A 13,226-nucleotide genomic window follows, 5' to 3' on the forward strand; every position below is an offset into this window, starting at 1 on the left:
AGACTCAAGAAGGTTCTTGTCTTTGCCCACATGGTTAGAAGAGGCCCTCTCAACCGCTAGTTTTGCTACCATAACCTTTACTTGCTGCTCCAAGGTACACTTGTTTTCCTCTAAAACCTCCATTTCAAGTTGAAGACTCTCGTACCACTCTTTCCAATTATCTATCTCAGTATGATAGTCATGCATTAGCTGCTCTGTATGGACAATCCTTTTCATCATCTCCGTACCGATGAGATTGATCTACATAGTGAGAAAAAGGAATGTGATCCTAATAAAAGAAAAATCACATAAGATAAAAAGGCATGGTTTATACCTTCAAGGATGAATACACAATATCGTTCATCCAAGTTGGAGAGTTATGGCTTTCCAGTTTAGACTTCTCAACTAGGCCTATCAGTGGTTTCAACCACACATCAGCCTAGCTTGATTTCTTCAAAAGGTTACCATCTGCAGGAATCTCATTGGTAACTTGTTTCATTGCCCTACCTCCATTAGAAGAACCAATTTCAGCACGAGAAGTTGTGACAGTAGGAACAGTCGAAGAAGACAAAATAGCCACGGGCGGAGTAGTAGCGGCAACAGTAGGAACAAGCAACTGAGGTTCTATTGGAGCAAACATAGGAAAAGAGGCAAGAGGCGCCTCCTCAGAAATTAAGCCAAAGTTTCATCATCAAATCCATAAGAAAAGAGGCATTCAATAGAGTCACAAAGTGATGTAGGTGTCTCTTCATCAAAACTCACTAAAGTAGCACTTTCAGGCTCGAACATAGAAACAGGACGGGGAGGAGAAGTAGCTTCATCATCTGAAATGACCGGTCTTCTGGCCCATGGATTACGAACCAATGAGCCTTCATCTCCCTCCTCTTCATCTTCGGAATCTTGTAGCCTATCAACTTTTCTTTTTGATGAAGAACTCAAAATTATTTCCTAATATTTTGCTAGAGAGAGCCTTGAAGCAGTAATTGATTCAACACTCACACCCTGAATGGGAAACCCTAATAAAGAAAAGGGTTAACAAGTACTAAGATAAGAACGAAAATAAAGAAGAAAGTGAAAGAGAAAGTTACCGTGAGTCTTAACTTTCCATCCAAATCAATTTGAAAGGTATTTCCAAGACCTTACTTCCATAAGAGCAATTGTTAATAATTTTTCTACCCAACCACGGAAATCAGGAATCTCCTCAACAGTTCCCATGGTTGTTGAAAGAGAAAAGTAAAACAGTTACGAGAAGTATAAGCTCTTCACAAAAAGGAGGATAAATAAAGATTGAAAAAAAAACTTACGTGCAAAGTTCCACTTCTCAGGGAAGGGCATGTTCTCTTCACCTACTAACCCACTTGTGGTAGCGGCAATGAATCGGACATACCAGCCACGATCTTTATCATCCTTAGGGTTAATCAAAACTCTCTTACTTCTCGCCACGAGAGTAAAAATCCCATGATGGAATAACTTGGGAGAGTAGATATGGATTAGATGGTAAAAGGTGAAGGGTAACTGAGCCAGATTTTCGAAATACCTAAGGCATGCCACAGCCCTCCATACAATAGGGCCAATCTATCCTAAACACACATCAAAGAAACGGCAAAATTCAATGATGACTGGGTAAATAGGAGGACTAAAACCTAATGTGAAGGGATATGTATACACAAAAGAAAAACCAGCTTTAAAGGAAGTGCTCCTTTGGTTTTCATTGGGGACCAGAATTGGGAAATCAAATTTCCAATGACAATCTCTATGTATAATAGAAATCAAATCCTAAATAATTTGGGAAGGGTAAACATTAGCACGATCATGAGAAGTCATAGAAGTGACTTGATTCCTAATCGATTCTCTATCATAATAGAAGGAAAGTTCAGCAGGGATGATCTCATCAACCGAAGGTTCACGAATTGGTTCACTAGAATCTTTATTTCTAGTAGAAGATCTATGTGAAAAAGAAGCCCTAGTTCTAAAAGACGATGAAGGAGTAGAATTACGTTGAGAAGAAGAACCCCGTATAGAAACTGACCCTAAACTACGCAACCTACCACCTCTCCTACTTCTAGTAGGAGCAAGGGGGAATTCGTCTACAATAAGAACTTTTCGAGGATTAGGGTCTGACGAAGGTATAATGGTATGTGAGAAACGACGGTAAAAATTCCCATTTTAAGTGAGTTCCACTTCCCAAATATTCAATTGTTGAATAATTGGCAAGTGAGGGGACTATCTGTATTGGAAAAAATAAATATTACACATGGAACTAATTATGTGGCTGACAAAGCAAGACACGTGGATCATTAGAAAAGTGACAACTGGAGAAGAGTACTTAAAAAGACGTGAGTCTTAATAGGTACAAGCAAAACGTCTAAGAGACGAGAAGAAACAGTTGCTCGAGTCTCTTTAATAATTTGAAGAGACACTGGTGGCATGAACCAAGACAGTAAAAAGGATAGATTCATTGGTCTTCAATTAATGAGCATGAATGATTACAAACGTTACAGAATCTTCACGAAATAGTTATGATTGCCAATTATAATGTTTTATTAATGTTGTAGACATAATTTTAAAGGATTAAGCTAAATCCTAAAATCAAGATACTACAAGACTCTTGATATCCTAGGAGTCTATCAGGGTTTCTTGGAGGTTACTCTACCCTAAACCCTAACGTACACCTATATAAAGGGATACATATTCCCTTGAAGAGGCATCTCGAAATTCCATTAAAAATCATGAAATATTCACAAAGAGATCAAAGATATCAAATATTGTCTTTCTCAAAGCCACCGAAGTGATCAATGGATGTTCTTCCTTTTCATGGAGATTAAATACATTCTAAGGAAGTTCGCATCATCCTACGTTCGAGAAATATGCTGGTTAAGCCCTCGAATCACGGAGATAATCAGGAGAGAAGAATCAAGGGATAAACAGAGTTGTCACTTGCAATGTTTATCAATAAAATCCTTTTTTTCTTTATAGTTGTTTGTGATTGCAGTTTTATTTTTCTATGCATAAATTTATTGCAAACAAATTGGCACGCCCAGTGGGACCACTTCTACCTTTCATCTCTTTCTCCTACAAATCGAAAACTATATGTTTCAAAATCAACTGCTACGATCGCCTTCCGAAAGAGCAATGATGTTCCAAGCAAGTCAAGTACTGTCTTGTGAGAATTACCACGTAAAATTGGTGGTTAGAAACCTCACTTTGTTGGAGTCAAAATTCCAGTGCAATTATCATTGGGCTCTAATGTGTGCTTGGCCACATTAATTTTCCAAATTATAAAATTGAGCAGTTCTATTGCATGGAACAAAATGGATGGAAGTAGCAATGTCCATGTACAATAAGGAATTTTGCAAAGTCCATGTACAACAAGGAATTAAGTTCCTACAATTTAGTGTTACGTGGAAGGAAATTATTTGTATCATGGAGTTATTACTGAAATACAATTTTGGAGAAAGACAACTTCTTCATTGAACACAAAGACAACAAAAGTCTACGTGAACAAGAAGTGACGCAATGAAAAGAAGTTTACCACCCTGGTACTTCAAGTCTTGTCTCTCATTTCGGCAAGTCCATGCCGACAAGCGTTGAAGTAGGGGGCATTTGTAGACATCAAAATTTTAAAGGATTAAGTTAAATCCTAAAATCAAGATACTACAAGACTCTTGATATCCTAGGAGTCTATCAGGGTTTCTTGGAGGTTACTCTACCCTAAACCCTAACGTACACCTATATAAAGGGATACATATTCCCTTGAAGAGGCATCTCGAAATTCCATTAAAAATCATGAAATATTCACAAAGAGATCAAAGATATCAAATATTGTCTTTCTCAAAGCCACCAAAGTGATCAATGGATGTTCTTCCTTTTCATGGAGATTAAATACATTCTAAGGAAGTTCGCATCATCCTACGTTCGAGAAATATGCTGGTTAAGCCCTCGAATCACGGAGATAATCAGGAGAGAAGAATCAAGGGATAAACAGAGTTGTAACCTGCAATATTTATCAATAAAATCCTTTTTTCTTTATATTTGTTTGTCATTGCAGTTTTATTTTTCTCTGCATAAATTTGTTGCAAACAAATATCATTAAATGCTCATAATGAATTAATCATAAAGGGGAAAGACGTTGTACTTAGAGATGACTATATAAGGAATAGAAATGTCATTTGTATGGACACGTTCTGTTTATTACTGAAATACAATTATTTACTTTTGCTTTATATCGATTACTTTGCTATTTCATATTTTAATTTTCCTTTCTTATTGCAAAAATATTCCTTTTCTTGATTATCAGTAACCCAAGTACTTCTAAAAATAGACTTTGACCGAAATTCCTATTTTTTGATTAAATACTAATGTGTGCCAATCTATAAGAAATCGGTCGGTTCGGTATCAAATTAACAATTATCAAGCAAGAGAAATAAAAATTAAAATCACAACTTGTAGTCCAACTTCCACCGGTGGAATTAAAATCAAGGCAACTTCCACTTCTTTGCGCAACTGCTTTTGCAAAGATGAAACAACAAAACTTTTGTATGTTGTATAGAAAAAGTCAAAAAGCAACCAGCAGACTAATAACTAGCACAACTGCTTGTGCCAACTGCCAAGTCCTTTTGCGACAAGATGTAAACATTTTATAATTGATAATATCAAAAAGATTAAATATAGATAAGATGTAAACAATGACAATTGACAAAGGTTAGTACTCCATCTCGATGGAGACTTGAAACAGGATGATATGATTCATAAAAAGCAATTGAAGACTGCCTATTTGATTTATTAAAAGCAATTGGAGGAGACTACCTCTTCAACCTCGTAGTTGGAGAAAAATATAACAATATAAAAAATTCAAAACAATGTTAGAAGTTGCCTCAATAAATGACTTCAAAGTCTTGGATTCAGCATCAAGATGCAAACTCAATGGTGTAAATATAATAATTCTTGATGGGTTAACAGTTTATTCGATAAGAAAATTGAATAATTCGCCCATAAGTCATTAATTATAAAATTTCAATCCATTCACCAACCGTTGATTCAATAATACGATACCAACAAGCTAATAAGCCAATTTTGCGGTTCGGTTATCGGCTATGGTTCTGTTTTGAACATTCCTACTCCACACCCTTCTATCAAGGGTCATCTTCCTGGTAATATGAAGATGTACCATGTCTTGCATAATCACTCTCTCTAGTACTTCTTCGGCCTACCTTTACCTCTCCTCAGATCCATCATGGTCAATCTCTCATACCTCCTCATTGGGGCTTCACATGCATGAACCATCTCAATTTTTCTTCGCGTATCTTATCCACCACGGAGGCCACGCCTACCTTATCCCGAATACCTCTATTCTTGACCATATCTCTCCTAGTATGCCTACATATCCATCTCAGCATCTTCATCTCCAAGATGAGAGTTCTTGACTGGACAACACTCTACTTATACAATATAGTCAGTCTAATCACTACTCTATAGAACTTATTTTTAGGTCTTGGTGGCACGTTCTTATCACACAAGACACCAGATGCTAGCATCTATTTTATTCACCCACAATCTCCCCATTGCCTTGAATTACTGACTCAAGGTACCTAAAACTTCCTCTCTTGGAGATAATTTTTAAATCCAGTATCATTATCATGTGAGCCTCTAGAATTATGTCACTAAACTTGCAATTCAAGTATTTTATTTTAATCTTGCTCAACTTGAAACATTTAGCTCCCATTTGGCCATAGATTTTGGTTTCATTTTTTTCAAAAGAAAAAATTAAAAACAATGTTTGTTTATGAAATATGATTCTATTTTGGGAGAAAATTTTCAAAAATTTTCAAGTTCCCAAAAACTGGTTTAGGACAATTTTTCGGTGGAAATTTTTATCCCACTAACAAAATTTCTAACTTTCTTCAGATAAAATATATGTCCAAAAACAACTTCAAGCTTTTAAAAATTATTTTTCAAACACAACTTCATCAAATCAATAGCCAAAGGTATTCGAGATGTGAAGATTAAAAAGACAATTCTCGTAATGTAAAAACACTCTCGTTTTCGTTTGTTTCACTGTCTTGCCATACCTAGATACCATCCTTCTGCGCATCAAATACTTAAACACAACATGAATCAAATTCAATCCCAACTGCAAAATCAACAACAAAGCACTGAACCACCTGACATAGGATCTATGCAAATAGATATACCAATACATCTACTCAAACAAAAACCTTCCTTCAAACCTTTTTACTTGATAAACACCTTTCACCAAGTCTAGAAAATCATAGTAACACAATCCCTACAACTGAGTTAACTGATGAACTCATCCTATATGCTGACAATGAGGAACATTTTATTCCAATTAGTGCGAATGACAAATCACGTTTATATGAACCTTGGAAATATTCTGTTATAATAAAGTTGTTTGGAAGAAAGATTGCCCATCATATTCTGAGAACCATGCTCCTAGATCTTTGGAAGCCAACTGAGGAACTTCCTATTATTGATTTAGGATGAGATTTCTTTCTTATAAAATATCAAAAGGAAGAGAATATGATAAAGGCTCTTCATGGTGGTCCACGGTTCATACTGAGCCATTTTCTGTCTGTTCGTCGATGGGAACCAAAATTCATAGCATCATCTACACAACTTACGTACTCGGCTTTATGGGTGAGACTTCCTGAACTTTCGACTGAATTTTATGATTTGGAAATTCTCCAAATTGGGAAAATTACTAAAGATAGATTCATGCACTTCGTCTACTACTAGGAAAAGATATGCATGAATATATATTGAGGTACCTCTGGAAAAGCCTTTGAAAACTCATGTGAATATAGGTCACCATAGGCAAACAATTCAATATGAGGGCCTAAACCTACTCTGTATGATTTGCGGACGTTTTGGACATGCAAAACATATGTTTGTTGCTTCTTCATCTATGGAGGCAACACCATCATCTCCTAAACTCCATAAAGATGGGACACAGGAAAGTGAGTGGAAAATCGTCGACTTTGCAAGAAAATACAACTACACTACCAGGAACTCCACAGCCTCCATTGACAAGGCGGTTGCAGTAGCAGCACCACCACGTCAGCAGCTTGGCCTAGGTACGTACCCTAACCCTACTAGGCCACATTTGGGCTGGATGACTATTGATAAATTCTTACCTACTAAGCCAATGATAGAAATTTATGGAGGTCGAGTACTACAGTTGTAGGCTAGGAGCTAGTTGAGTTTTGGGTTACTTTGTTCCATTGTGAGCCTAGTTTGGTAAGGTTTTAATCGAAAATTACTAGGGGCATTGTCGTGTATTAATATTTTTTCATTTCGGTGCTAGATCTATTTACTAGCCATCATTTCTGCCTTGTATTTTTCTTATGCATTTTAGGTTCCTATTTTTCCTATGATCTCTAGGGTGAAACTAATATTCTCCCCTTTTGTTTTTCTTGTTTTTCTTATTATCTTGAGCCGAGAGTCTTTCGGAAATAGCTTCTCTACCCCTTTGGGGTAGGGGTAAGGTCTGCGTACATACTACCCTCCCCAGACCCCACTTGTGAGATTTTCCTAGGTTGTTGTTGTTGTTGTTGTTGTAAGCCCAATAAGGACGGCCAAAATAAGTTTGCTTGTCTAACTGACTTGGACCCAAGTAGGGAAGGGCCAGCTAGATTTGGTGCAAGCCCAAACAACAAGGACCAAAAAATGGTCAGTATTTCACAGCTAACCCCACCTCCAATGCAAACACCCTCATGACCAATCCATGCCAACCATAGGCTCACCACCTTCTATTTCAAATAAGCAAGTTGCTACACAAATAATTACTAACTTAGATTTACCACACCACCCTTTACCATGTCTAGATAATACTAACACGTTACTTAACCCAACACAACCATATCAGCAGCTTCTTCCACGTGGTATTCTAGTCACCGCCCAAGACCAATCCTTATTAGACAAATCCTCCTTGTCTTCACCCCTAATGGACACGTCCCTACTAGTAGTAAGCCAAAACCAAACAATCATGCATGCTACAGTAGCCTCAGATATCTTAGACCAAGAACACACTCAACCTCCATGCAAACATAATCATTACAAACCATGTGAGGACCAACATGACTCCACTCACCCTACTCACACGTTGATATCTTCCTCACAATCTACTTCTACTCAATCCTTTTTAGATCAATATCATACTCCCTCTCAAATACAGGATCACCCACAAAATACTCTTAATATTTCCAAAGATACAGAGGCCATTCTTTCCAAACACCATCCACTATATGTCTCTGCAGGAGAACATTCAAACCAACAGTCAGCTCTTTCATCTACCCAGGCTAATGATAGAGGGGCCACAAATGCCACACATCTCAACCCCTATGATTTACACTTCTCAAATCATGACAATGGACCAGCCACTTCAGTCTGGGTTGGAGATGGGTTTACAGGGCTATGCATTAATTTTCACTATGGAGATGAACGATCAGGAGGTTGTTCTCCTAATACAGAATCCTATACACCTAGAAGAGATTGTAATAGAGGGAATGTGTCTAGGAATGGAAGCCTATACTCAGAACCAGTGATTCACCACCCAAACACCTCTAGTGTTAGAGAATCAAGCCTCATCTTCGACTCAACACTGGGCCTATCCTATGAACCCATCAAATCTGCATGGGAACCCAGTAATCAACATGCTGCCCTTTTACCCTCCACACGATATGGGCCGGGTGTTTGCTCCTTAGTTTCAGTAACTCCACTCTTTCAATCCACTCTCCCCATATGCAAGCCCACTAAGTCCACTAGACAGCTTCAACTTACATGAGAGTCACCCACAAACACCACCACCATCACTACATGTACTAGACAGTCCAACAAGGCAAGAGTTGTTAGAAATACTAGCGGAGATGAGGGAAACAAGAACAGAGTTCTGGTGGCTAAAGGGGATTTTACTTTACGATCTAAAAGAGCAGTACGAAAAAAAGTTTGTTCTGAAATGTCCACCCGATCTAGAAGCATGCAGCCTCAACTTTCGTCAAACAACAAACCTAGAAGTGGGGAAATATGCCATGGTCATTATACCCACACTTCATCAGACTACTCAGTTAGGGAGTCTGGAGCAGATGACATCTCTTGTCACTCCGATGACTCCAGTTCCAATAGGTCAGATCTATAATCCTAATTCCTACATGAATTTCTTAGTTTGGAATTGTCGGGGATCACATAATCCTGAGTTTAGGCGTCACTTTAGGTCTTTGTTAGATAATCACAGACCTGTGTTAGCAATTCTACTTGAAACACACATGAATGACCACACAAGACTCCGTGATGATTTCAACTTTACCAACATGTGGCAAGTAGCTGCCAAGGGGCTGATAGATGGATTAGTGGTATTATGGAATGAGGAGGGTATCAAGGTGACAGAGATGAGAATTTTTGAGCAAGAGATACACTGCATGGTCCAAGTATGTTCCAATAAACCCTCTTGGATGTTCTCTGCCATGTATGCTAGTAACCACTATAATTTAAGAAATATGCTTTGGGACAACTTGATTAATTTACAAAATACTTTTGGTATGCCTTGATTATTAGGAGGTGATTTTAATAAAGTTTTGGACTCTAAGGAGAAATTTGGTGGCCTTCCTATAAGTAGTAATAGAGTAGATAAGTTTGTTAATTGTCTAAATTACTACAAATTAATAGACCTAGGCTTTCATGGTAGCCGTTTCACATGGACTAATAAGCATAGATACAGTAATACAATTTTAGAGAGGTTTGATCATATTCTAGCAAATTATGACTGGCTAAATTTGTAGCCAGAAGCTGAAAGCATCTCCCACGAACTTATTCGGATCATTGTCCCCTCCTAATTACACTAGAACTCACTCCTGCGATACAACAAAAAAAATTCCCTTTTGAAGCTATGTGGGCATCTCACCCACAGTTCCCAGCATTAGTTCGCAACATTTGATCAGGGGATCAATCTTTGCTTCAGACTACTAAACTATTCCAGACAGTAGTTACTCTATGGAATAAACAAGAGTTTGGGAATATTTTCCAACAAAAAAGAACTTTATTAGCTAGGCTGGCAGGAATTCAAGCTTCAGTTCATTATCCTACTAGTATATTCCTACAAAATTTGGAAACAAATTTTTCTATGCAATACAGTAATATATTACGTTTAGAGGAGGAATTTTGGAAATTAAAATCTCGCATCAATTGGTTAAATGAAGGTGATGCGAACAAAAAATTCTTCCATATGTCTACTATCCATAGATGTAGACGAAATAGAATTTATGGTTTAAGAGATTTGGTTGGCAACTGGATTTTCGATCAAGTTGAGCTAAAACAACATATTCTAGCTTTTTATCAAACTCTATTCACAACTGACAAGTTAACTTCTAATAAAAAACACAATGACTTAAATAATTATAGACTTTCTGTATATGAAAATCAGCTTTTGGAGGAGCCTCTTGGATAAAAGGAGGTTAAATGTGCTCTATTTAGTTTTAAACCCTATAAATCACCTGTTTCGGACGGGCTTCATCCTTTTTACTACCAAAAATTTTGGACAGATGTTGGCAATAAGGTCACTCTATTTTGTCAAGACATCTTTCATACTAAGACCATGCCTCAAGAATTAAATCAAACCTTTATATGTCTTATTCCTAAAGTAAAAAACCCTGCTACTATTCAGCAATATTGTCCTATAAGCTTATGCAATACTTTGTATAAGTTGGTTACTAAGCTAATTGTCAATAAATTAAAACCTATCATTACTAAATTAATAGGACCTACCCAAACTAGTTTCCAACAAGGTAAACGAGCTTCAGATAATGCAATCATAGTACATGAAGCTTTAAATTATTTTAGGAATATTAAAGGCAAATCCTCCTACATGCTTTTAAAATTAGACTTGGAAAAGGCATTTGATAAGTTAGAATGGTCTTTTATTCGGAGGACACTTATATAATTTAATATTCCTACATCCCTGATTACTTTAATTATGTTCTGTGTTACAACGACTTTTGTCTCTATTTTAATCAGTGGTACTAGGACTCAATATTTTACTCCGACAAGAGGAATTCGTCATGGTGATCTTTTGTCTCCTTACTTATTCATAATATGTATGGAAATGCTCTCATGTAGCATTTCATTATCAGTATATTACCTTCAATGGCAACCAATTTTCATATCTAGAAAAGGGCCACAAATTTCATATCTTTTATTTGGAGATGACATTATTTTATTTTCAAAGATCACTACTAAGAGTTGTCATGCAATAATTGATGTTCTAGATCACTTTACTTTTTGTTCCGGTCAAAAAATTAATTTTGATAAATCTAAGGTTTATTTCTCAAAGAATAGTTCTCAATCTGATCGGACTTATGTAATTGAGTCTTTTTCTATTAAGGAAGGGATTTCGTTTGATAAATATTTAGGATTTCCTATGTTTCAGGCTCGAACTAAAAATGAAGACTTCCAATTCCTTATAGATAGTTTCAAGAATAGATTAGCAGGATGGAAAACAAACTTTCTAACTATGACAGGTCGCACTACTCTTATTAAATCTACCCTAAACAATCTTCCTAACCATATTATGCAGTATATTCAAATTCCCAAGCATATCGTTAATAAAATGGAGCAATACCAACAGAATTTTCTTTGGGGCACTGCCTCAATAAAGAAGAAAATGCATCTCCTTAAATGAAATGTTGTAACAACCCCAAAAGATAATGGTGGCCTGGGTATTCAAAAATTAAGCCAAAAAAAACGACTTTAATTGCAGGCCTTGCTTGGAGAATTTTTCAATCACCACAAGTAATGTGATCAAGGATTTTCATTAATAAATACCTCTATAAAAGTACTGTGTTAAATAATTCAAAAACTTGGGATAACATTCTGAGAGATTGGCAACACTGCCAAATGGGTATTAAATGGAAAATAGGAGATGGCAAGCACATTAAATTTTGGGATGACCCTTGGTTAAGGCCAGACACAACGCTGTGTTCTATAATCCAAGGCCGCTTAACTTTCGAATAAAGCAATTTAACAATTTCACAACTGCTTAATCACACGGGATGGAACAGGGAAAAAATCCCTTTCAATTTAGGACATAATATTAATCGTTTGATTAATGCTACATATGTATCTCAATTACACAATCATGTAGATCAAATTTACTGGGTCTAATGCAAACGGGCAAATTTTCAGTTCATTTAATGTATACCAAACTCGAGTTAGAAACATAACAACCTACGACTCATTCAAATAATTTTTCATGAATTTGGAAACTCCCTATCGATCCAAAAATTAAAAGCTTTATTTTGCTTCTATGCCATAATAGGTTAACAATGAGGCTTTACTTAAAAAACACTAAAATCATCCAGGATGATACTTGTTTTTACTGCCAAAAGGAGGATGAATCAATTAAACACATTTTCCTCGAATGTGTAAATGCTATGAAATATTGGCCAGACTTAGGCTTCACGCACCTTATCAATCATATTACCAACTCTTCATGCATACATACTTGGGCACGTAAGCTCATTAATTATAAGAACATCAACATTCCTTTTAACATTAACCCTAACACTTACTTGCCAATTAGTTTATGGAATATTTGGATTACACGAAACAACAACATTTATAATAGGACTAGGGATAATATTCTCCTTAAAACAACTACTCAACAAGCAGTTGAATATACATACTTGGCTGCTTATACACATAGGACTAATCGTAAAACAAAACTGACTAAGAATATTAAATGGAATCCTCCAAATGCACAATTTTACAAACTTAATACAAATGAAGCATATTCAGACAACACGACAGGAATATGAGGACTAATTAGGAACTCCAAAGCTGAATGGATTTTGGGTTTCACCAGATCTGCACCACATGAATTAGCCACCTTTGCAGAGCTCTATGCATTGACACAGGGTTTGGAATTAGCATATGAAAATAACATCACACCTCTGGAGGTGGATGCAAAGGATATTATCATACTATTACATACTGAAAATATTGCATTTGTAATATAATTGCTGATTACAGGTACTATCTGGGCCAGCTAGGTAATCCTGTAGTTCAATATGCGTGCAAAGAGCAAAACATGGTAACAGATCAACTAGCAAAAGCAGGCCACAATTTTGGAAAGGAATATTCACCAAGAGTTTTGAAACTGTTCCCTTTTTGTTGCACACATTTTTGGAAAGGACAAGGCTTGTTTGGAAGGAACTCAATCAGGCCGGGACATCGTGTGTAAT

The sequence above is a fragment of the Nicotiana tabacum genome, chromosome 16, assembly GCF_000715075.1.
Source record: "Nicotiana tabacum cultivar K326 chromosome 16, ASM71507v2, whole genome shotgun sequence".
Taxonomy (NCBI): Eukaryota; Viridiplantae; Streptophyta; class Magnoliopsida; order Solanales; family Solanaceae; genus Nicotiana; species Nicotiana tabacum.